This window comes from Aedes albopictus, chromosome 1, assembly GCF_035046485.1.
Source record: "Aedes albopictus strain Foshan chromosome 1, AalbF5, whole genome shotgun sequence".
NCBI lineage: Eukaryota > Metazoa > Arthropoda > Insecta > Diptera > Culicidae > Aedes > Aedes albopictus.
Window position 1 is genome coordinate 189,881,764 of NC_085136.1, and position 25,862 is coordinate 189,907,625.

At 37.7% G+C, this 25,862-nt stretch overlaps 1 protein-coding gene and 1 long non-coding RNA gene across 7 annotated transcripts in view; both read left to right on the plus strand.

The window, feature by feature from the left end:
• The window catches only part of LOC115257156 (uncharacterized), a 771,557-nt gene that overhangs the window by 482,947 nt on the left and 262,748 nt on the right, over positions 1-25,862 (plus strand). The gene's annotated exons all lie outside the window — the stretch shown is intronic.
• Positions 385-5,878, plus strand: LOC134285398 (uncharacterized). The gene is made up of 2 exons (XR_009996343.1): positions 385-3,048; positions 3,130-5,878. It is a non-coding gene; the product is annotated as an uncharacterized LOC134285398 (long non-coding RNA).

Here is a 25,862-nt window from a genome sequence, read left to right on the forward strand (position 1 = left end):
TGCCTTTGAATTATTGTCTTATTATTCACACTTCCTAATGGCCTATGTTTTCTCTTGATTCTTATTCATCTAAAAGCTTCAAACGACTATTTTGATTATTGATTATGAGCACTTTACAATTGATTTATTTTTATTGAACACACGTTTTAATGAATTGTTATGAAAAAAATTTCCAACAAATTCCCTTAATTGACAAAAACCATGCTAATTGAAATTTTCATCCCCCAGCATAAATGGAAAAAAAATAATTCTCCAACATTTAGAATTGTTGGAAATAAAATAAATATCCCTTTCTAAAGATTTTTGTAAAATTCTTATTTAACACAGTTTATTAAAAAGTTTTCAACTTTAACATTTTTAACATTTAAAAATTACTTTCGCAAAAATAATCCCCACGTTTCTGTATTGTGTTATGTGACGATATTTCTTAATTTTGTACTTTTCGGTAAAAGAGAACTTAGCTCTAGTAATTGTTCCTGAAAAAAAATATACATGTTGATTAGTTTTCTGACTTCTTACCCATATTCGTTCATTAACATCAACTGCACGATCGCTTCTTCTTCATCCTGTGTCCGTTGCATTTGACCTATCATCTCTTCGTCTTCTCTCTTATGTGTCTGTTGCTTGTACTGCTGAATTTCAATTAATGCTTTTTTATGCGTCTTCTTCTGTAGATGAACAAATAGTTTATTAGATTTTATTTTTGTTTTCAGCACTTTTATTCTTATTCTTCCTCATATCGACTTGGTCATAAATTATCGATTTGAATCATTGATGCATGTTAAAATCAAATCTTTTTTTTTATATATTCATAATATGTTTATATGATTTTCTTTTTTTCTTTTTTTTTAATATTTGGAACAGGCAAGACCGACAGTCTTCTTCTTATCTTTGGGAGCAATATTTGGCTGTTTTTTTTCATTCAAGAACTTTATCGTACCGTTACAGTACCGTACCTTGATGAAATCAGGAAGTTTGTTTTTTCCTGGTGGTAGCTGGGTATTCCAAACCGAACTATTTTCCATTTTCTTTGTTTACCATAACGTTTTTCTCTTTTGATTGTTTTTCGTTTCATGGTCATGTTATTCATTCAAGAACTTTTTTGTATCGCTGGATACAGTACCTTGACGAATCAGGAATGTCTCTATTCCTGGCGGTAGCTTGGTTTACCAGACCAGACCATTGATATTTATTAATTTATTTTTTTTTTCATTTCTGGACCCAAGGTATTCATTATTGTTTGATGGCTTATTTATTATTCATTCAAGCACTATGTGTATCAATGGATACAGTACCTTGATGAATCAGGAATGCTGCATTCCTGGTGGTAGCTTGGTTTACCAGACCGCGCCATTTTCGTTTTTTATCGATTCTTCGTTTCTTCGCGTTTTTTTTATCATTTCGTGGCATATTTATTTCATTTATTATTTATTATTCATTCAAGAACTTTTTAGTATCGTTAGATACAGTACCTTGATGAATCAGGAATGCTGTATTCCTGGTGGTAGCTAGGTTTACCAAACCATGCCATTTTCGTTTTTCCGTTTTCTTTAGCATAGTTTTTTTCATATTTCATGTTTTATATTTCTTGGCATATTTATTAAGCATATTATTTATTATTCATTCAAGAACTTGTTAGTATCGTAAGATACAGTACCTTGATGAATCAGGAATATTGTCATTCCTGGTGGTAGCTTGGTTTACCAAACCTCTGATACTCTGTACTTTGGCAATGTGGGGAAAACAAAACTGTCCAATTCCATACTTTTCATTTTCAAACATCTCGTTTAATATATTCTGCACATTCATTCTGGTGTGGCCAACACCTTGTCCAATCATTCATTCTTGCAAACAAACATAGGTAAATAGATAAAACTATTGCCTGATTTTTAGCTTTCCAAATGGTACAGAATTTGACGACTCGTCGACAATGTAATTTCAATTATATGCCATATTTTTTTTTTTTTAGTTTCCGATGCCAGATTTAGTCTTTTTTGTATATTTTTATCTCTATCTTTCTTTATCCAATGGATATGGTGCACCTTGGTCCGAATAATGTTCATATGAATTTGTATTAATTGTATTAATGGTTCTGTATCAGCCTCTGGTTGTATGTATTTGTCCCTTTATTCGTTGTTTTTTTTTATTATTATTTTATTTTATTTTTTTGACTTGTCGTATTCAAATTAGAAGTATTCAGCCCATTATCGACCTGCTGGAATTTCGTTACGATTTTTTTTTTGTAATAGGGGTAATTAATTCATTTTCGTTAAAAAATTTCCCATGGTATAAACATGCATCAATGTTCATTATTTCATTCATGTCTTTCTTGAAGATTTTGGTAGTGTCTTTGTCATTACTATGTGATCTATTACCTAGGAGACTCGCTATTATGTTATTAAGCGATACTTTGCTTTATCATTTTTGTTAAAAATAGAATCTGCAAATTGATAGCGCGCTAAAAGCAGCAATACGATCGACCGGTGTACTCATTCTCAAAAAATACATGTATTACTCGTTTTCGTATATCTTAAACGTTTTATTTTATGTTATTATTCCTTATTTTCATGATTTCCATGTTGATTGTGAGGAAATTTCACATGATTTTCATTTTAAACAACCTTTTATATTTTTTTTTGATTTTCATTTAGTTCAATCAGATGTATTTTTACCTATATATTACACAAACTTAAAAATTCAATGAATCAATGATGAGGAAAAAAAACAAAATGCGAATCTATTCTTGTTTGTTTTTACCACATGTTTCTTCCCTAGGCAAATTAAAATCCATTATGTTTATTGCAAACACACTTCTTCACTCCTTCTCTTGCACACGAAGGCATTGACACCCAAAAATTCTACAGCAACCGTAATTGCTGCGACAACAGTAAGTGGCTTGTGACGATAGAAAATGTGCATCTGCAAGCAAAACGAAAACGTTGTCGCGTCTCTTTCCTTATCCGTGATAGCCGAAAGAAGAGAAAACAAATTTCCGCTTCATTCCGTTTTCGACTTTCAGTGCTATAGGATACTGGAGAAAGAAACATGGTAAGTGTAATTCAGCTAGAAAAAATAGTGAACTTTTCGTTTTTTTTTTTAATCTGATTTATTTTTCCTTTTCTTTTCTAGGAATGTCACAATGTCACATAGTCTTTATTTGGGACATGTAACTTACAGAATGCTCGGAAGTTAACCAAGTCCTTCGATGGGATCCAGGCGTGCTCCGTGCAGTGGACCATCACCAGGATGGAGAAATCCATCTCTACCCGTACAACAAGGCCGGGGATTCAGAGTGCAAGGGAAAAAACATATACATAGAAATTTATGTAAAATAAATTTCAATCATTCTAATCAATTTCTAAGTGCTTTTATTGTGTTTAGTTATCATTTTTTTTATTTTAGATACGATTAAACGTTAGTGTGTTCAATGGTAGTGTCAGTAAGGGAACGAAAAAGGAAAAAAAATAAACGGTAAGTTTTTTTCTTCCTTATTATTACTTTTAAGTGTGGTGTTACCTTTAAAATTTCATAAATGTTGAAACCAAGTTATTTTATCTTCGCTAGATATTTTTTTAAGTGTTAAACATTATTCCAGATTCAAAATTGGGACGTTTCGAACCATTCAGTATGATTCCCCATATCTTATCTTTTGTCATGAAAAATTACGTTGCCTGACAAACTATTGAATATTGCTTCTCATATTTTTCAAATAATCAATGTGCTTCTTTTGCTTCCAATATGCGTTTCTAGCGAAAGACCGTGAAGTTCTTTCAAGATTGTGTCACTATTTCCTGACACCTAAGCATTCTCTCTGAATTGGCAAAATGGATTTTTTTTTTTCAATGTGACATAACCTGTCCAAATGTGGTAAAGGTTTTATTTTTCTGAATGCAATAAGATAATTTGAAGTACCTAAAATATTCCTCAAGATGTCTTTCAAATTGTTAAACAAATTACAACATTTCAAATTGGACTATTTCGATCCAATCAAGATAGTTTCCCAAAGTTTTTCTATTGTATGGACAATTCGTTACCTGACAGAAAGTCTTTATACCCATTCATGCAGTTATTTGAATGCAGTTCTGCTAAATAAAATCGCTATTTAAACATCAACATTCTCTAGATTTGTATCCGTATTTGCTTATGCTAATTAACCTTTGGATTTTTTTCAATTTAGTTTTCATTGAATCGTTTTATATCTGCCAAATGCTGTGCTGTGTTTTCTTCTGATTCTGCCAACGTTGTGGAAATTCTTTATTATTATATTGTTGATATTGAGTATTGAATAGGAGCAACATTTGTCTGATCAAACCTGGATAACAATATGATAATATTGCAATGATCTGTTAAAAAAATAAAATTTTGATTGGAAGCAAATTGTTTAAAATGTTAGTTTCCTTGAATATTTTTGTTCAAGGTTTCTTGCATTCCCCATGATAAGTATTTAAATTATTTTGTTTTATTTTTCAAGGCTTTCAAAACTTTGCATAAATTTTCATGATATTCCTGCATTATTTTTCAATAATTAACAATATCATCTAGATAAATGATGGTTCCTTGATTTTATTATTTCCAGGAATTCGACATTTTTTTTTCATGTAGCGTTTAAGGGATTCCTGGTAACCTTGTTTCATTTTTTTTCTGGAAATTTTGCGAAAAATTCTCATATCTGTTTTTTTTTAAATCATGCACTCGGAAAGTACAAACGTTTGAATTTCCCTTTTGATTTAAATGAAGTTGTTTGTTATGCATTCTGGCAGGAAATTGATTGGCACAAAACTCATCGAAATACAAAAATGTCTGCAATTTATCATGAAATCTATCTAATTTTGGAATGCAGTGGAAAGCCAATTGCATTGAGAAATGTTATTAAACTGCTGCAGAAATTGTAGAGAAAAACAATAATTGCTTGCTGTATAAATTGCAAAAAAGTTGCAAAATCTGAATTTGAAATACTTTATGTTTTTAATTTATGAATTGGCAGATTGCAGATTTTTTTTCTGATATACAGTAAAATATAAAAATGAATAAATTACTAAAAAATCATTCATGAGAATTGGAACTAATTATTACTCACCAAAATGAAGATATTTCTTTTAATATTTTCCTCAGCCCCTCCTTCTAAACTCAAGAAAGAAAAAAAAAACATTCAGAGTTAATTGTGACACTTATTTCTTGTCGCATTCCAAGCACTTGCAGTAATAATTTTCTCTTACTAATAAAACAAATGTCTCTTCGATTCTTTAGATTTTTGATCTACAGTCCATTTTGCACAAAAATAGTCAAAAACAACGTGTTAACGAAATATATATTTTTTTTCAATTTTCCAAAAGTTTGCTGTTATCCACTTTTATAGTTCGTCTAATTTCCACTTTGAATCATTTTGATTATTCGCTCGCACTACCTTTTTATTTGCACGCACTATCATGTTTCCAAATTTGCACAGTTTTGCACACCAATAAAAGTTAAAACCAACTTGAAGAGTTTGGAAAAAATGTTTCTTCGGTTTTTGAAAAGGTTTGTTCTAAAAAAGTTTATTCACTTTACGAGTTCTTCTGATACTTCATCCTAACGTGTTTTAATTATTTGCACTACTGTTTGATTTGCACGTTAACAGTTCTTTGATTTGCACAGTTTTGCACCAGTCAGAAATGACGCACCAAATTTCATCTAAATCTGAAATTCTTTTTCGCTGTCACCAACTGTAACGGGACCCCCCCGGATCACTTTCCAAAATTGCAACCGAACGCGTTTACTTAAAGATATGTCATCATCTATAAAAATTCTCCAACACTTCTTAAAACTACACTACTTTATTTTCCGAATATAAATATTTTAATTTCCACAGTGCACTGAATTAGAAATGAACATCTACAAATGAAACACACTAACTGACTATCTAAACCACTAAACTGAATCACTAACTGCCTGAACTGAACTACTTTTTCACAAGTTTAAATGGGAAAAGCCTAAGCAAACTGGTCTCAACTAATTTTTCCAAGTTAACATGGATAACAAGAGTAGTCGATAAGCCAAAAATGGCGTCGAGCTCAAGCTCCAAGATTAACAATGGAAAAATTCTAAACACAAACTGACTGACTGACTCCGATTCTTGGATCTGCTACCCCTTATATAAGGGTCCTCTCCCTAACCATCAACTCTTATTCTCCTGATCATAAGTATGATCCGATCAAAATTCTCCAGGACTCTCCCCGAGACCAGAGGGAAATTTATTTCCAAATGCCCCATGCATAATTGATTATTAATTACGCTCTTTTCTAATCTTTGCATCTCCCACATCCGTGAGAGCAATTCTAAACTCTTCCCTACACGGATGATCAATTTTCCCTATGCCTCCCATTTCGCCATCTTACATCCGCGAGATTAATTGAGCCTCCAGAACGAATGGCCAATTTATTCTCACCTCTGAGATTCGGACCTCCCAAAAACTCTCCCCAAAACAAAACAGAAAGGCTAAATCTCCGATGCATCATAACATCCCCCATCCACATTCTCACATCTGTGAGATCATATCAAAATTCTGAGGGGAGCGAAAGTACTCGCGAATTCAATCTCAAAATTTCTTGCCTTAGTGGCTGAGTCATCAAGGGCCACACCAATCATCATCCCCGAACTTGATTTTTCATGAACGCACCGGGCGATCATAAATTTATAGTGTTTACTTTTATTCGTCGCCCGTCTTAGTTTTACGATTACTCATGCGTTAGAACTTTCACGCCTTCTAAGCATGGATGTGTGGACGGTCGTCCGATCGATTCAAAACATAATTTTACGATCCAATTATGATCGTCGTCTGTGATTACCTTTCTTTTCGGGGAAAGTTATGCATTTCCAAGTTTTTTCTTGTTGCAAAAACAATCAGATCATTCTTCTCAACCCATTTTACGATTGGATTTCTAGGCAATTGTTTATTTCATCAAGACGACCCTGTATGTACTTGAATTTCGTCACCCAGAATACAGGCACAGAAGGCTTCAACATATGTTGAAAACCATGCCCGATGTTTATGCCATAAAATATAAGCCGAGATTCCAAAATGTTGGTTTCCCTTTCTCTTACTTTGGCATGAGCGAAAAATGCAAAAATGTTGCAAATGATTGGGGAAAAGGGTGGCGTACGCCCCATTCCCGAGAAATGGCAAAAAATATCGTTTTGGCAATAAATAGCTGAATCTCAATTCAGCGGTTTGTTGCACCCGACCCTTGCCGGGGATCCCTTTCCAACCGCGGGCTTGGATCCAACCCAGTAGACCGACGCCACGACAGCACCGCTACCGGGACTTCCTCTCCGCGGCCACTTAATCGCTGTAAGGGTCGATCTCGACCGCAGGGTACCGGTATGACCTACGAAGCCGACTCGACTCCGAACCCCTGGACCACCTCTTGTACTGCATCTGGACTAGCCACTCTCCGAGTCCACGCGCCACCTCCTCTGTAGTTCTCAGACGATGTGGGTAATAGCCGTTGAAACGGCGTTCCAGCCAAACTAATCTCTACACATCCTCTGGACCAAGTTGTCCGGAGTTGTGTCCTCTCCGCATGTGGCAAGCATGCGGTCACGCATTGTGCGAAAACGCGGGCACACGAACAAAACGTGTTCCGCCGTTTCCTCTAAACCATTGCACACTGGGCATTCGGGAGAATCCGCATGCCCGAAACGGTGTAGATACTGTCGGAAGCAACCATGACCTGGTTACAGGGGTTTGACCCTAGAAGTGTCATAGTGAAAGAATTTTTGAAAAATATTGGACCGGGCCTTCACACCGAAGTTTGTATGGAGAATAGCGTGAGTCATCGGAACCGTTTTCTCAGATCAAAGCTTCTTTGGTTCCGTTTCGGGTCCTGAGTATCTGTGCAAAATCTGAGCACGATCGGTTGCATCTACACTTTGCGCATTGCAATTGAAATTTGTATGGAATTTTGTATGGGAAAACACACTTTTTTGCATTTTTGTTATAAGTTGAAAAAGTTTGTCTTAAACTTTTTAACCGATACTGTGAAATGATAGCCTACGATGTTTTGAAAAACTTTATTGAAGACCGCAAAGCGATCCGATGCTTGTGAAAATAGTTATAACCAACGAACAGCATGCATGTGTTTATGTTTTAACATATAAAGGAATAACAATAGCAACATGCTGTTTCGCCAAGCAATGCCAACGCTATAACTTTTTTCATAAGCATCAGATCACTTCGCGGTCTTCGATAAAGTCTTTCAGGACACCCTGGGCTATGTTTTCACTTTATTGGTTACATGGTTTTAGAAAAATTTAAGCTTGTCATGAGAGAAAAGTAAAAAAGTATGTTTTCCCGTGTAAAATCCCATACAAACTTTAAACGCGATGCGCAAAACATAGGCATAACCGATCGTGCTCAAATTTTGCACACTTATTTGGGTCCTGAAATGGGATCAAAAAAGCTTTGATCTGATGGGATACCATTGAATTTTTTATTTTTCCTTATAAACGATGACCCACTCTTGGAGAACTTGGGGTGTTCAATTTATATGTGCATACCAGGAACCTAAATATTATCGAACTTACATGAACCTAAAATCTTTTTCCATAGAGTTTCACCTTATGGTCTTACCTTTCAGAAAAGCCTTTGTTCAAAATATTCTATCGGTGAAAATTGAAATAAATCAAGTTTGAAGGTTTTCTATCAAATGAGGTATATTTAGAGCATAATTTTGTTGATCATCCCGAACTGCAAACAACAAGGCATCGTGCGTGACCTATCACATACTCGATGGTCTCTTCTTAGTTTTCGAAACATTATATTCACTTGTAATTTCTCCGGTATCTGTGTTATATGATCAGCCCAAAGGGGTCTGCCGTGGTTAATTAGTTCATTTTTTCTATTTTGTGGGCTTTGTGGTCATGCGGTTAGTGGTGATAAACGTTTAGTTGTATATGTAGTAAGTCATGGAGTGGGGCTCGGAAAAAAACTTTTCGTGAAACGAAAAAATCCTAACTAGCTTCTGTGTGTTGTCGGTTATATGATGATAGTAATATTCAGTCTGTTCAGCGTCTGGCTGAAGACGGTGTGAATTGCCATATTTATTTAATATTTTAAGTAATAAGAACATTCGCCGGTACGATTTCCACATCAGCCATCTTCTTTATCCTTACCGCAATATCGCAGCGTTTTCCATCAGACTTTATTTACGTGGTTAGCTTAAGTTATGCCATCGTCCTACTAACAATTGGGTGGAAAACAACTCAGAAGCATTAACGAGGGCAGCAATGTGTGTGTGGTGAGGCACACAGTGTACCAGAAGACGAGGCACGCTATTTAGCAATGTAAAATTCAATTTTGGACGTCAATTTGTGACGTCATCCTTATCGTCCTTTTACTTGGATGAAATTGATGAGGAGCAATCGATCGTTCAAAAAGTCATTTTTGCCTTTCTCGTACACTAAGTGTACTGGAAAGGCTATATGTTCACTCCAAAAATAACTTTTTGATAGAAGGCCCGGAGGGTCGAGTCACATATACCAATCAACTCAGCTCGACGAATTGAGGTGATGTCTGTGTGTGTGTATGTATGTATGTGTGTGTGTATGTGTGTGTACAAAAAAACTCACATCACTTTTTGGCAGTAAACCTCAACCGATTTTAATGATCAACGGTTCATTCGACGCGGAATCTGGTCCCATTGTTTCCTATTGAAAATGGTTCGAATCGGTCCAGCCGTTCCGGAGTTATGGCCATTTAGGTGTTCCGGATCGGTACCCCAGGAAGGGGCCAGATATGAAAACGCTACAAACCCATTCATGCGACACATCAAACCACGGCACTTTCGAAAACATGATGAACGGTAAACAGGAAAATAGTCTCGGGCCATACCTGAACCGGTAGTGTTCCGGAACCGGTTCCGGGTGACCCGCCGGAAGTGGCCAAATATGAAAGTGAACCAAACCCTTCATGCGACACATCAAACAGCGAATTTTTCGATAACCTGATAAACAGTAGGCAGGAAAACATTTTCAGACCATATCTGAACCGGTAGTATTCCGGAACCGGTTCTGGGTGTTCCGCCGAAAGTGGCTAAATATGAAAGTGAACCAAATCCATGCATGCGATACATCAAACAGCGGCTTTTTCGATAGCCTGATGAACAGTAGGCAGGAAAATATTCTCGGACCATATCTGAACCGGTAGTGTTCCGGAACCGGTTCCGGGTGATCCGCTGGATGTGGCCAAATATGAATGTGAACCAAAGCCATACATGCGACACATCAAACAGCGGATTTTTCGATAACCTGATAAACAGTAGGCAGGAAAACATTCTCAGACCATATATGATCCGGTAGTATTCCGGAACCGGTTCTGGGTGTTCCGCCGGAAGTGGCTAAATATGAAAGTGAACCAAACCCATGCATGCGATACAACAAACAGTGGCTTTTTCGATAGCCTGATGAACAGTGGGCAGGGAAATATTCTCAGACCATATCGGAACCGGTAGTGTTACTGAACCGGTTCCAGATGTCACGCCGGAAGTAGCCAAGTATAAAAGTTAACCAACCCCTTACATGCGACGCATCAAATCGCAAGATCTTCAGGCAACCTGATAAACGGTTTATAAAATAGAATAGTTTCAGATCATATTTGGATCAACCGATAGAGTTCCGGAACCGGTTTCGGGTGTCCCGCTGGAAGTGTTCAAATGTAGTAGATATCAGAACCCATGCCTGCGGCACATTAAACAGCGGCTTTTTAAATAACGTGATGAACGATTAGTCAGAAAATAGGCTCAGATCACAACGAAGATCTTTATAAAGGCTACCGATAGTGTTCCAGGCTGATCTAGGGTGTCCAGCCGGAAGTGGCCAAATGCAAAAAAGAACCAAACCTATGCATGCGACACATCGAACCGCGGTCTTTTTTTTAACCATGAGGAACGATTAGCAAGAAAATAGGCTCAGACCACAATAGAGGTTACCGATAGTGATGCAAAACCAGCATTGGGTGCTTCCTAGGGTGCTTCGCAGGAACTTCAAAAATGAACAAAGTCAATGCAAGCGATATGTGTAAGAAAACAAAATCTTGACTGAACTAAGGCCACATACATACTGACGTCTTACTCTACTCACTCTCTATCGTCCTTGTTTTCAACGGTTGAAACAAATATCAATCGTTGTTAGACGTGTGCGCCGCCGCGCCGCGCCGCCGTCGCCGACGATTTTTCCACGCCGCCGCCGCCAGTTAAATTTACCCGGCGCGCCGCTGTTCATATTTTTCCACGCCGCCGACACAAATTTCCCACGCCGATGAGAAAACGACAAAGATTTTTTCTCGCCAACATTTTACAAACCACCTATTTAAAGCTGATAGCAATTTTAAACAATTTCTATTGTTTTTTCTTCTGCATATTAGATGTATATTTCTGGAATTCTTTTATCTTTTGTAACATTTTTATTTGATTTACTTTAGTGATTTCTTACAGCAACACTTTGAAGATCCTCACTTATTCAATTTTAAGTACTAAGCGAGTCTCTTTTATAATCCATAAATTATTATCAAAAAAAAATCTTAGCGGTCATCTAATTTGGTTCACAAACACATCCTCCTACATATTCTTTGTTTATCTGTTGGAAGATTTTTAAGGCAATTTACGAATGACAATTGTCAAGGCATATATTCCATGCAATCTTCAGAAATTCCTATACAGTACTCTCCAGAAATGTCATCATAAATTCTTCTAAACAACTCCATGCTTTAGAAGCTCATGGATTATTTAAGAAATTTCTCCAGGGATTTTTTTCAGAAAACCATCCTTGGATTCCTGACAGCGTTTTATTTTTAGAAAATAAAAAGTTCAGCATTCTTTCAGAAATGTCGCCAAAGTTTCATAAAAAAATATTCGAATGTTCTTTCAGAAATATTTCTTAGAGGTGTTTTAAGTTCCTCCATAAATTTTCCATAAACGCTCAAGTGACGTAATTTTCTTTAACATTTAACTGAATTTTTCGTCATATGAAACGTAATGATGCACAATTCACAAATTGTTTACGTCACATTGAATTCAATTTTACAAGAATGACGTATTAATAACACTAGTTTACAGCATTTTTGAACTCGGTAAGCTGATGGTCATTTTTGGTGTAGAATCATGCCCTGAGTTCGAAAACGCGAAGGAAAAAAATTACAGTAGAGCGGAAACTTTTTCGACTTTTCATACAAGGTTGATGATTTGAAATCGTTTTTTGTTCTATTTTTAAGCAACGTCAGTCACTTCACACATCTCATTCTCCGTAATCATTGCTCCGATTGAGCTGAATGTCTTACTGTAACTCGCCTACATATGATATGTCAAATAAACGTTGAGAAAGATTTTTTATAATGTTTTTTTTTCTTATTGAAAAAAAATACATTTCTTTATATATTTTTGGAAATTTGGTTAAAATTTAATGAGATCGTCCCTAAAACTCGCCAATATCTTGAATTTCATTAATCTTACGCAAAACCTGCATTCAGATGATCGGATGGTATTGTATTCAGCTTTTAATTTATGGAAAAAGATTTGTAATTGATTGAACAAAACGCAATATATTTGAATTTTAGTAAATTCCATATTTTTAAAAGTTGTAAAACTTGATATTGAGCTAATACTCAAAAACCGCTCTACTTGAAATTTTTTGAAGCACGGTTTCGAAATCAGTGCTAAATTGTACTTCAAAAACTTTGGTCGTTGACAGAAGTTCACGACTTTCGTTTTTTTTTTTTTTTTTGTTTAGAGAGACTTTACCGTACTCGGCATTCGTCTCTTACTTTCGTTTTATTTTGTAAACTAGTGTTATGCTTAAGACCTATACATTCACGTCATTAAATTGCTTACATTCTGTGCAATAAATTTGCGTTACGCCTGAATCTTTCACATAATCTTCAGGAATTAGATAAACAATTTATTCAAAAAATCCTCCAAGGATTTTTTCAGAAATTCCTCTGTGGATTTCATCTAAAGCCTACTAAAGAATTTCATCTGAAATATCACTTAAGAATCCTTCAGTAGTTTAAGGATTTTTTCATTAATATCAGGAAGAGATTACCTCAAACATTTTTCCATGACTTTCTTCCAAGGAGTCCCTTGGAAAATATCGTCAGGGGTTACCGAAGAAATGCCACGAAGGTTTTTCTTTGGAATGCCTCCTGCGGTTATTTCAGAAATATTTCCTAGGATTCCTTTGGAGATTCTTCCGGGAATTCTTTGAGGTATTACTCCACAGATATTTGCAGAAGTAGATCATAAAATTATATAAAAAAAACATGTAGGAGTTATCCTTGGAGGGTTATCTGAAAGAATTTTTAAAGAAATGTTCAAAAATTTCCTGATGATATTTAATTTTATTGAAACAATTTCAGAAACAATCGTTGGAGGAGCTCCTGGAATATTCCTTGGGGGAATTCTTGAGAATCACCACAAAAACTACTGAAATGGCTTTAGAGGATTTTCTGGAAGAATTTCTGATAAATTTTTGGAAAAAAATAAGTAAAAAAATCCTGAATTAGTTTCTGAGAAAATCACTGAAGGCATTTTTAAAGAACATCCTTAAGGAATTTATGAATAAAATCATTAAGAAGTTTCTGAAGGAATCCTTGTGAAGCGCCCTGTACCGTCCGGGGGCAGCATTAAACACTACACGGAATGTGATATCTTTCATTTCATTACAGTCCGACACAGTTTTAATAAACTATATTGAAGTATCACAAACCATCACTTATATTATAACGATTCACTTGTTCTTATATTACCTTAACATTTTCAGTATTTCTTCACCGAACTACTAGACTTCCAGCTTCTTCTTGACCCGACTACTACGTCCTACCTATAGCCTTTATTTGGACAGTATCTAGAGGTGTCCCACATGGGAGCTCAAGACTTATCCGATGTGCTGCCTGCGTTAACGTTGTCACCGAACTCTCCCCGACTGAAGCCAAAGCCTCAGTATTTATAGCCTAAATTTCCTAGCAATGCCCGAACCAGCTTGGGCGTGTCTAAAACTCCTACCATCACTCTCGTCTTGCCGAAATAGTCACGATACTTCCTAACAATGCCCGAACCAACTTGGGCGTATCCAAAACCATACCAAAAGTAAATACTCAAAGTCCAAAACCTAGAACTCTACCTATCCTACTCGTCATCATCATCATTACCATCATCATCGTTATCGTCGTCAACTCAACCAACGTAATCAAAACTGTACCACACCAACCGGACCCAACGTGTACGATCATGAACAACGTATCGCTGCTCGATCGTTGCCCCGGCCGACCAACCGTCCGTCGTCACATGAGCGATGATTCATAAAACCAGGTCAGTAATGTATGGTGCGATTTTTCTAGCTGCCGAAATTTTGCGCGATAATTACGATGGGCATTGATATTGGCGTAAATTGAAGTTCAAGCACCTGGGCAGTTGTTCTTATGGGAGTGTGGGGTGAAATGCACTTTTATCATTTGAATAAAATTTTAATATCGGAGTGTGTGGGATATTTAGGTCTATGCACTTGAAAACAATTCATCGGAAATTCATGCAGAAGTTGCGGACAAAGGTACACACTTAATTTTGATTACCGAGTTCGGTAATTTTATTGAAGAGATTAAAACTGCTGAGGACCGAACTGGTTCAGCAAAAATGCATTGTTCACTTTTTCCATACGATTTTGACAGTTGATTTACTGAACCTCAGTAAAATCGATTACTGAATCTACCGAGATCGTTTTGCTGTTCTAATCTTGTGAAAAAAGTACCGAACAGGCAATTCAGAAATAGTTTGTAGTAAAAAAAAAATGAATGGGCGAGATGGATCTATATTCTACATAGATCTTAGCCAGGTCAAAAGACTCCTGGACATACTTCTGGATTCTTGAAAGAATACCTTGCATAATATCTGCATGGTATTAGTGAATAATACTCCCTAATACTAGACCTGTGCGCCGACTTTATTTTGCTCGGCGGCGGCGCGAGGGCCATTTTTGGCCGGCGGCGGCGGCGTCATCGGCGTCACGCCGGTGGCAGCATTCGGCGGCGGCGGCGGCGGCGTGAATCGGCGTGACCAAAATTTGACCGTAATGTCAACATTGGCGGAACAAAGAAGTTGTCATTACGCTCTAGAATTTGTAATCTAGTCCTAGCTTCTTCATGACCATTGATGACATAAATTATTAAGATGCCTGTACACATGCTGAAATATTTGACCAAAACGAAACCAATGCTCAAACATCTTGTTTGACTCGATCGAATTTTCATTAGTGTCACACAGATGTTTTTTCTTGAGATAGATTTTGCTACAGTTTTTGTTTTGTTTTCTTAGAAACATCAGAAGCTATCACATTTGATAATAAGGTCACACTATTTACACTAAGGAATCCTCGAATGACTTCCGGGAGGAATTTTCGAAGGAATTCCAGGAGGAGCCTTAAAGAATCTCCTGGAGGAACACATGAAGAAACTTTTGGAATAATCTCTGCAAGAACTGCTGAATGAAACCCTTAAGGAACTTCTGCAGAAATTTTTGATAGTTCAAGAATTTCTTTTAGAGAAATCCCTGGAAAAACTTCTGGAGAATTCCCTGACAGGAATTTTCGAGGAATTTCAGAAGGTATTCCAATAAGAATATCCGAAGGAATTCCCCAAAAGAATTCCAGCAGGAATCATCGGAGGGATTTTAAGAGTAATCCCGAAAGGAGTTCCAGGAGGAAATCCCGAAAGAATTCCAGCACGAATTCCAAGGGAACTCCAGCAGTAACCCCACAGAAATCCCAACAGAAATTCCCAAAGGATTTCCAGCAGGAACCCTCGAAAGAATTCCAGAAGGATTGCTAGGAGAAATCAACGAAAAATATTCAAGAGGAATCTCTGAAGTAATTCCAGGAGAAATCCCTGAGAGATTTCTAGGAGGAATTGCTGAAAGAATTCAAAGAGGAATCCTCGAACAAATTCTAGGAGGAATTCCCGAAGAAATTCGAAGTGGAACCCTAAAAGGAATTCTAAAAGGGAACCTCAAATGAATTCCAGGATCACTAGAAAAAATTCAGGAGGAATCCTCGTTAAAGTCCAGGAGGAATCCCTGAAAAAAGCCTAGGAGGAATGCCGGATGAAATTTTATGAGGAATCCTCGAAGGAAATTCAGGAGGAACCCCCTAAGGAATTCCAGAAGGAATCCCAGAAGAAATACCAGGAATTCCCGCAGGAATTCCAAGAGAAAATCCCGAAAGAATACTAGCACGTATTTCAAAGGAATTCAAGCAGTACACCAAAGAAATTCCAACAGGAATCACCAAAATAATATCAGTGGGAATTTCAAGGAGGATTCAAGAAATAATCCCGAAATAATTTTGAGGACGAGCCAACGAAATATATCCAGGAGGAATCTCTGAAGAAATTCCGGGAGAAATTTCTAAGGGAAATCTAAGAGAAATCACCGAAGAAATTCCATTAGGAATTCCCGAATAAATTCCAGGAGAAATTCCCGAAGGAATTCTAGGACTCACCGAAGGAAATCCCGAAGAAATTCTAGGAGAAATTACATGAGGAATCTCCGAAAAAATTGGAAGGGAAATCACCAAAGGAATTCCAAGAGGAAACTCCGAAGAAATTCCAGGAGGAATTTCAGAAGCAACTCTAGGAGAAATCCCTGAAGGAATTCCAGGAGGAACAACCTAAGGAATTCAACGAAGAATTCTAGAAGAAATCTCCGAAGGAATTCTAGAAGGAATCTCCGAAGGAACTCCAGGAGAAATCCCCGGAGGAATTCAAGGAGGAATCCCTGAAAGAAGTCCAGCAGGAATCCCCGGAGGAATTGTAGGAGGAATCCCTGAAAGAAGTCCAAGAGGAATCCCCGAAGGAATTCTAGGAGGAAACTCTGGAAAAATTCCTGGAGGATTCTCTGAAGGAATTCCAGGAGGAATCCCCGAAGGATTTCCAGGAAGAATCCCTGAAGGAAGTCCAAAAGGAATCCCCGAAGAAATTATAGGTGGAATTGCTGTAGGAATTCCAAGAAGAATCCCCGAAAGAATTTCAGTAAGAATCACCGAAGGATTTCCAGGTGGACTCCTCGAAGGATTTTCAGCGGAATCTCCCGAGGGAATCTTTCTGGGTAGAAAGATTTCTGAAGGATTTCCAGGAGGAATCCCCGAAGGATTATCAGGAGGAGTCTCCGAAAAAAATCCTGGGAGATTTCCAGAAGGAAATGCTTGAGGAATTCTTGTAGAAACTCCATGAGAGATCCCGGTAGAATGTCCTGGAGATATGCCTTATTATATTCCTAAGGAAATTCTCGAAGAAACTATTGCAAGATTCCCTGTAGAAAATCCTGTAAGAAATCTCTGATGTAACTCCTGGACCATCCGTGAGTCCTCCAGGAAAAAGCTGATAAAACCCCAAGAGCGATCCCTTGAAGAACTCATGGAAGAATCCCTAAATGAACTTCTCGAGGAATCCCCTAAGGATATCATGAAGGATTCATAGAAGGAACTCTTGTACTAATTCTTGAATGGACTTCAGTAGGAATCCCTGAATAAACTTCTGGGGAAATCCTTGAATTGTGTGAAGAATTAGCATAAGTTAAAATTCACGAATAAAAACAAATAAAAAAAATCCTTGAATTCTCTTGGAGGTATCCTTGGATCCTCCTGAAAGATTCTCAGAAAGAACTCCTGGAGAGATTTCTGAATGAACTTCTGGAGAAATCCCTGAAGAAATTCAGGAGGAACTTCTGAAGAAACATCTGCATGAATCCCTGAAAACTATGAAGGAACTCCTGGACTAACTTCTGTAAGAACTATGTATGAATTTCTATAAGAACTTAATAAAAATGCTACATTCGAATTTTGTCATGACTAGAAAAGACACAGTCAAATTATATCGCAGTCGAATCCAAAAATCGTTAACTGCTGTGAGAGAAAACTCAATCCGTTTGACAACGATTGTTCCACAGACCAACACTGGACGAGAAATTAGCAATAATTGAGTACTTGAGGAAAGTACCAAATGTAACCGAAACGTCGGACAAGATTAAATAGCTGTATTTGAATTTTATCAAGACTGGAAAAGTCATTTCAAAGCCAAATTTCTAAAGGAACTTCAGAAGGAATCCCTGCAGGAACTCCTAGACTAATTTCTAAAGACCTTCTGCTGGAGTTCCTGAAGGAACTTCTAACGGAATCCTTGATCGATCTCCAGGAGACATCTGTGAATCCTTCTGAAAGAATATCTGAAAGGACTTTTGAAAGAATACCTGAGCGAACACCTGTTGAAATAGCTTAGCGAACCTCTGAAGGAATTTTTAATGAACACCTGGAGGCATCTCTGAATCCTCCTATAATTGTTAGGGAGATCCCTGAAGAAACTCATGAAGAGATCACCAAAAGAACTTCTGGAGAATTCCTTGAAAGAACTACTATGCTGCATGAATTATCGAAAATGCTTTTAAATTAATCCATGGATGAACATCGATAGGAATATCGGAAGAAACTCCTAGACAAATCCCTAAAAGAACTCCTGAAAAAATTTCTGAAATATTTCCATGAGGCATATCGAAGAAACTTCAAGAGGAATCCCTGAAGGAATTTCAGGAGGGATTGTTGAAAAAATTCCAGAAGAGATTTCCTGAAGGAACCTTTGATGGAACTCCCCTGGAGTGATCTCTGAAGAACACAGAACGCCAGGACCCAGGAGAAACCCGTTGTTGGAATTCTAGAGGATTTCCTGAGAGATTTACTAGAGGAATCTCTGAAGAAACTCTCAGACTAATCTCTGAAGGACCTCCTATAGAAACCTCTGAGTGATCTTCTGGATGAATCTCTAATGCATTTCCCTGAATCCTCCTGAAAAAAAAATCTGAAGGTACTCCTGTCGAGATCTTCTTGAGAAATGTGCTGAAGAAAAAAAAATGCATGTTGAAACTCTTAGAGGCATCCCTGAATCTCCGAAGGAACTACTGGAGACATCTTTGAAGAAACTTCTGAAGAGATCTCTAAAGGAACTTCTGAAGAATTTTTTGATTGGAATTTTAGTTGAATCATCGAAAAACTTTAGTTATTTTATCTCAATTTTATGTAAACAAAATTTTATTCGTGCACTGATCACCGGCGCGAAAAATGAAAATCGGCGGCGTGACAAACATCGGCGTATGGCGCGCCGCCGATATCAAGGTCGGCGTCGGCGTAGGACAAAAAGTGTCGGCGGCGGCGGCGTGGCGCGGCGGCGCACAGGTCTACCTAATACTAGAAGAACTTGTGAAGTATTAATAATTGAATCACAAAAAGAAATATTCTGGAAACTGGAAAATGCTGAGCAGTAATTCCAAGAAGAAATCTTGAGATATTCCGGGAGAAATGTCAAGAAATAATTCCTGAAATTATCTTTGGAGGATTTTTTTAAGGTCGCCGGAAAAAATCTGAAAGAATCCAAGAAGGAAGGTTTCTATAAATCTCTAGAGAAGTTTGCGATCCCACCCGTGGAAGAATATCTGAGGATCTTCCAGGAAGCCTCGTGGAGCAACTTCTAGAAGAATCTATTGAACATTTTCCGGAGGAATTGCTGAAGAAACGCATGAAAGAATCCTTCGAGGCATTCCTGAAAAGAACCCTCACAGAACTTCAAGAAAATTATTTTACAATGACACTGGTCTAAAATGTTTTTTTTAGAAAATAATATCCTAAGAAGAGACGTGCAACGTTGAGAATTTCTATCGAGAGGAATCCTTTATAAATTTCCTGGTAAACGTCCTCAAGGATTCTCTCTAAAATTTATATGTAGCACAATTCTTGCAAGGATAGTTTTTATTGATATCTCTGATCTACATACATTACACCTTTCACATAAAATAGATGAAAATTGTACTTAAGTTCAGTAATCAAATTATTCTGCATTAACGTTTTTTAGCATTTCACAAAAAAAAGGTCACGCCTATTACGCCGCCGCCGCCGCCGCCGCCGAATAGAGCGAACGGCGTGGCGCCGGCGTCGCCGCCGCCGCTGCCTCAAATTACTATAACCGCCGCCGCCGGTGAAAACTGCTTCGGCGCACACGTCTAATCGTTGTTGCTCGTTTGACGTCTACTCACTACCAACATCAAGCCGCAGTGAAACGCAACCTGATTAGCATTTGGTGATTATTTTTTTCGTAACGATGAATATAATAGCAATATGTTACAAATGATATGTCTGTTTGTCTGTACTAAAGCAATCTCATCAAATCACTGAGGTGTAAAAATAATAGAGTTAATAAACTATAGAGGACGAATGTCGCTGCTGTTTCCTTTGTTCTCGTTCGCAAACATCCCGGGTATCTATCTGTCAAACTGCATACTTTTTTGCTTTGACACTTATATCCATCCCTATCTTCGCCAGCAAGAGATGTTGCGGCGGCGACGTCAGCGACATTCTCCCTCTATAGTTTATTACCTCTATTGTAAAAATATACAGTAGGATAGGTCAACGTTATATGGGGCATTAACCCCGGAGAAAGTTTTTTCAATCCTCTTTTCCAATTGGCAATTTCGCTTGCTTGCATTTTTTGTCTAATTTTACATGAATTTGGTTACCTATGATAATAAAATATAGCCTAAAGTGTGAAGGAAAAACTATGTCGAAGACCGTAAAGCAGGGCTGTCCAACATACGGCCCGCGGAATCGATGAATGAAACTTGGCCCAAGGATTGAAATATTTGAAGATATTTCATATTTAAATAAAATTTAATATTAAAAATAAACTCGAAATAGGTAGAGTGTTTTGTTAAAACTTTTCAAAGATTAAAAAATTTAAATACATAAATTTAAAAATTTTAAACTTGAAAGGTACAGCCAAATTTGAAGCAGAATTTCAGCAAAATTTACTGAATTTCAGAAAAACGTTGCTGCTGAACAGCAGAGTTTACTGCACGAATCAGGAAAGTTTGCTGAATTTCAGCAAATTGTTTGCTGCAACCTGCAGTTCGGCAAAATTCAGAAAAAAAAGTATTCAGCGCGATTTTTGCAAAAAATCAAGAATTCTTGCTCACATTTTTATGACCCAAATGATGTCAGTGTTGTGATTTGCCGTGAGAACGGGTAATCGGATGTACACAATTTCACCGTTGCATTCGTGCTTTCGAAATTTGATGTCGAAATTTAATGTCAGGCCCGTCGACTGGTATGGAGTCAAGGAGAATACATTTTACTAAGGTGGCGCAGATAAACATTGCAAATCACTGGTTGTCTCTTCCACTCTTCTGGTGTTCTTATGCAACTAAAATAGTGACGTCACTATTTTAGTTCCATAAGAACACCAGAAGAATGGAAGAGACAACCAGTGGTTTGCAATGTTTATCTGCGCCACCTTAGTAAAATGTATTCTCCTTGGTATGGAGTATCACTTGTGGCCCGCGGCCACGAAAGGCTGGGCAGGCCTGCCGTAAAGTCATCTGTGATTGTGAAAGACGTTATATCCTAGCGTGTAATTATCGTCTTGATGTTGATCGGTCTTCAGTGATAGTGAAGGTGCTCAAGCAGTCAACTGAAAATTCTGATATTTTTCAGCCCAGTCTATACGTTTAACGTAACGTCGGAATATGTTCAATTAATAAATTTGCCAATTTTATTTAAATTATTGCTTTTCTAAATAAGGTATTCTCAGGATTCAGTAACAGTTCGCATTACGTCGACGGAAAGATCATGCTTCGGAATGATGGCCCTAGCACAGAAACTAGCTAAACAAACAATAGTAGAAGATTCCAAAAACCGGGACCGAATTCTAAACCGCCCGATAGGTAGGAGATTGTCCACATCACGAGGGTTTCAAACCGAACGGACTCAATAAATACCAAAACTTCCGTATGACATTTTTAAGTTAGGCAAGGCCTTCTTAACTAGGAAACCTTGACCGATTGAACCCTTGAAAAGGCCCCATACAGATCGAAACGTCGGAAAAAATCATAAACTAGTGTTTTCGATTCCCCCAAAAGGCTGAAGCCAACATTCTGAAGCAAAAACATCCCAGTCGTATCCCAACCAAGGAAAGATCATGAGTACATGTTCGACGAGAAAGGCACTATCACCACTAGGTGGATTAATCTGGGTTTTTGAACATAATATTAAAAAAAACCCGTATTTTAGGAAAAATTGAAGTTGCTTTATGAAAATTTCACTGAAACGTCAGAAAATATAGGAAATGATGTGGTCGAAATTGAATAATTGTAATCCATCGTCAAAGTTGAAGTACTTATTTAGATGCCCACTGTTTTCACTCCGTATTGATCATACTGAAGCACCGGTGCAGCAGAAAAGCCGACGTCAATTCGTTCCATTCCATGTTTAGTTCTAAGTTTTGTATGACGCGTTTACTTAAATTTCCGTATATTAGTTATTTATGATATTACATCCCACTCGTAACACATAGTGTGTTACGCGTAATCGGTTACAAACAATAATAGACAATTGTCTATAGTGGACAACTTAAGTTTTGTGTATGAATTTCAAATGTTGGCTACTGTGAAAACTTTATTGTAAGCAAACAAGTGATTTTAAACGCGTTACTATATATTACAATGCGTTACCAAGTAATGCCCGCCAAATTGCTTAAGGTACACTGGATGAAAATTGGATCCTATATTTTCTGACGCTACAGTGAAATTTTCATAAAGCTACTTCAATTTTTCACTAAAACACGGATTTCTTAAATAGTAATTCTTTTTTTTTCACATAACTTATCATAATTCAAAATATGAAATTTTGATTAATTTGAAATTTTGTTTGTCAATATAAACTGATGATGAAGTGGTGCAATTTTCAGTCAAAAATATTAAAAAATGTCAAAGTTACAAGCGTGTGCAGGGATCTTGCCAAGGGGGGGGGGGAGGTCTAGGTCACTACAATGATGGTGTAATATATGATCATGGTGCGAAATAGAATCAAGGTGTTACACACAGCATGAACTCCCAATATGGAGTTTCAACATACTGTGATGCTAACATCGCCAAGTATTTTTTTTTAAAGTTTTTATTAATTGACCAGTATTGAGCCCTGAAGAAGATCCGATCCGAGGACCGAAACTTCGGCGAAGATAAGAAACAATCAACGCTAAAACCAAAGACTGCCTAAGCCGAAATCCGAAATTGTAAATCGCCAAGTATTTAACATTGGGATTCTGGAGGAGGCTTTGATAAACGTATCGTATAACTAGCAGTTTGAGTGTTCGACTCTTTGGATGCACTGAATGTTGAATTTTTCGGCTAAGCAGTCAACAACTCTTTCAACAAATCATTTGGTTAATTCAACAGACACAGAACGAACAAAGATTATTCTTTTGAAGATGACAAGAAACATTGCCGAAACGTAAAGAAACGCATACCAGGGACCTGAGTATTATCAAACTTGCATAAACCTAAACTCTTTTTTTTTGGCATTTCACACCGTCTTCTGCCAGACGCTGAACAGACTGAATACCACCATATAACTACCATATAACATACAACACACAGGAGCTACTTAGGAATTTTTCGTTTCACAAAAAGTTTCTTCAGAGTCTTACTCTATGACTTACTACATATACACCTAAACGTTTAACTCCACTTAGCGCATGACCACGAAGCCCACAAAATAAAAAAAATGAGCTAATTAATCACGGCAGACCCCCTTGGGCTGATCATATAACAAAGATGCCGGAGAAATGACAAGTGAATATAATGTTTATAAAATTAAGAAGAGGCCATCGGGTATGTGACAGGTCACGCACGATGCCTTGTTGTTTGCAGTTCGGGATGATCAACAAAATTATGCTCTGAATATACCTCATTTGATAGAAAATCTTCAAACTTGATTTATTTCAATTTTCACCGATAGAATATTTTGAACAAAGGCTTTTCTGAAAGGTTAGACCATAAGCTGAAACCCAATAAAAAAAAGATTTTAGGTTCATGCAAGTTCGATAATATTTAGGTTCCTGGTATGCGTGTGCATTAGAACGTGCCGTGCATATTTTTAGGCGTTTTCGGTTTTTGGGTTAGTTTCGTTATTGTCTAACGCCTAAGTATATGCACAGCCTGTTCTAATGCACTTATCAATTGAACACCCCAAGTTCTCCATACAAACTTCGGTTTTGAACTGTGAAGGCACGGTCCAATATTTTTCAAACATTTTATCACTATGACACTTCTAGGGTCCCAAACCCCTGTAATGTTTTGCTCATCCCATAACAAAATTTAGTGTTGAATGGTGTTATCGGTGTTACTCTCCATAAGCAATTGCTCTACAAAGGCTGACTTATTGAAACGCGAGGTCAGCCTTCCCCGATTACGGTCGATGACATTCGGATGTGGCCATCTTCCTCCGTGCTCCACTCTGTATCTAATCGCCAGTTGGTCACTGTGCGTGTATCCATCGTCGACCCTCCGAGCTAGCGCTTAGACCTGAGCTCAAGAAGGTCGCCGTTCCTACTGTAGTTTTTCTGTCGCCTACGTTCACAACATCCACGTTCAGTCTAGCCATAGATTTGAGTAGAGCCCAGCCTCTCGCATCAGTCAAGCGGCTACCCCACTCAACCGCGCAGGTGTTGAGGTCTCCACCGAGGACTACGGGACTCAATCCCACTAGTGCGCATCCAGCACAGACGGGAACCGGTCTATCGGCCACCTGGGGACAGCATAACAATTGCAATAGTAAACCCAGTTGATTATGTACGCTATTTCGAAGCCCTCGTGCGACGTGGACATTATTTCCTGGACTGGAACAGATCGCCGCTAGCTTGGCCTTATCCGGTACCCGAGCAAAGTCTGAAAACAAATTGAAAACAAATTTTGATGCTGTGATATTGCAAATTCTGATAACTCGGGTTGTTGTCGTTTTGGTCGTTTTAACGGTTAAAACATCAAAAATGAGAGCAGAAAAATGTTCCTGTGACAGCAAATTGAAAACCATTCCTGCTATCGATGATAGCAAATTGATAACTGTTTTTGTTATCAGCGCAAGAAAAATGAAAAATCGTTAAATGTAGAGTTTTTCGGTTGATATCAAATCCTAAATGCAATAATACAATTGCACTAATGATATATCCCTAGAATTACTTCACATAGTTTACTAAGAGATATAAAAACTGTTATAACACTAAATATTTACATTGATTCAAAATGACAGCAAACCGAAAGCAAAATTTGAAATCAAATTAAGTAAAGATAAAATGATATCAAAATGTGATATCAATTTGTTGCTGAATACAAATCATGTTTTCGATTTGCTGTAATTTTGTTGTTGGACTTTGCTCGGGTACCTACCCAGTTTCCGTTATCAGGAGAAATGCGGTGTAGGTCCGATAGCAGGGCGATGTCTGTACTTGACTCCGAGACTGACTGCCGCAGCATCTGTTGCGCGGCTTCACAGTGGTTCAGGTTTAGTTGTGTAACCTGCATTATTGTCTGAAGGTTAAACCTTCTCGCGTAGCTGGACATTTAGACACGCCCATCATGTAACCCTTGTTCGCCATACAAATCAGGCATTTTGGTGCCGAGTTGCTCTCCCTGGCGATATGGCCCTCAACTCCACACTTCCTGCAGAGCTTGCTCCTGTCGGGCCCTTTACACGCCTACGACTTATGTCCTTGCTCAAAGCACTTGAAGCACGTGACTGGCGGCTCGTGTATGTCGAGCAGGCACACTGATCAGCCTACCCTGATCTTACCGACTGCAGTCGCTTTTGTTTCCCTCCCCTACAGGGAACTTGATCATGGCAATTTGCGTGCCTGCCGCGCTCTTTCGCTGGAGAATCAATGCACTTGGTGCATCTACCTTGCACTGCTGTTTATGGCATCCCACACGTTAAGGCTCTTTTTCACCTAAACCTCTTAAGCTAGTACCCTGTAGGAGGTG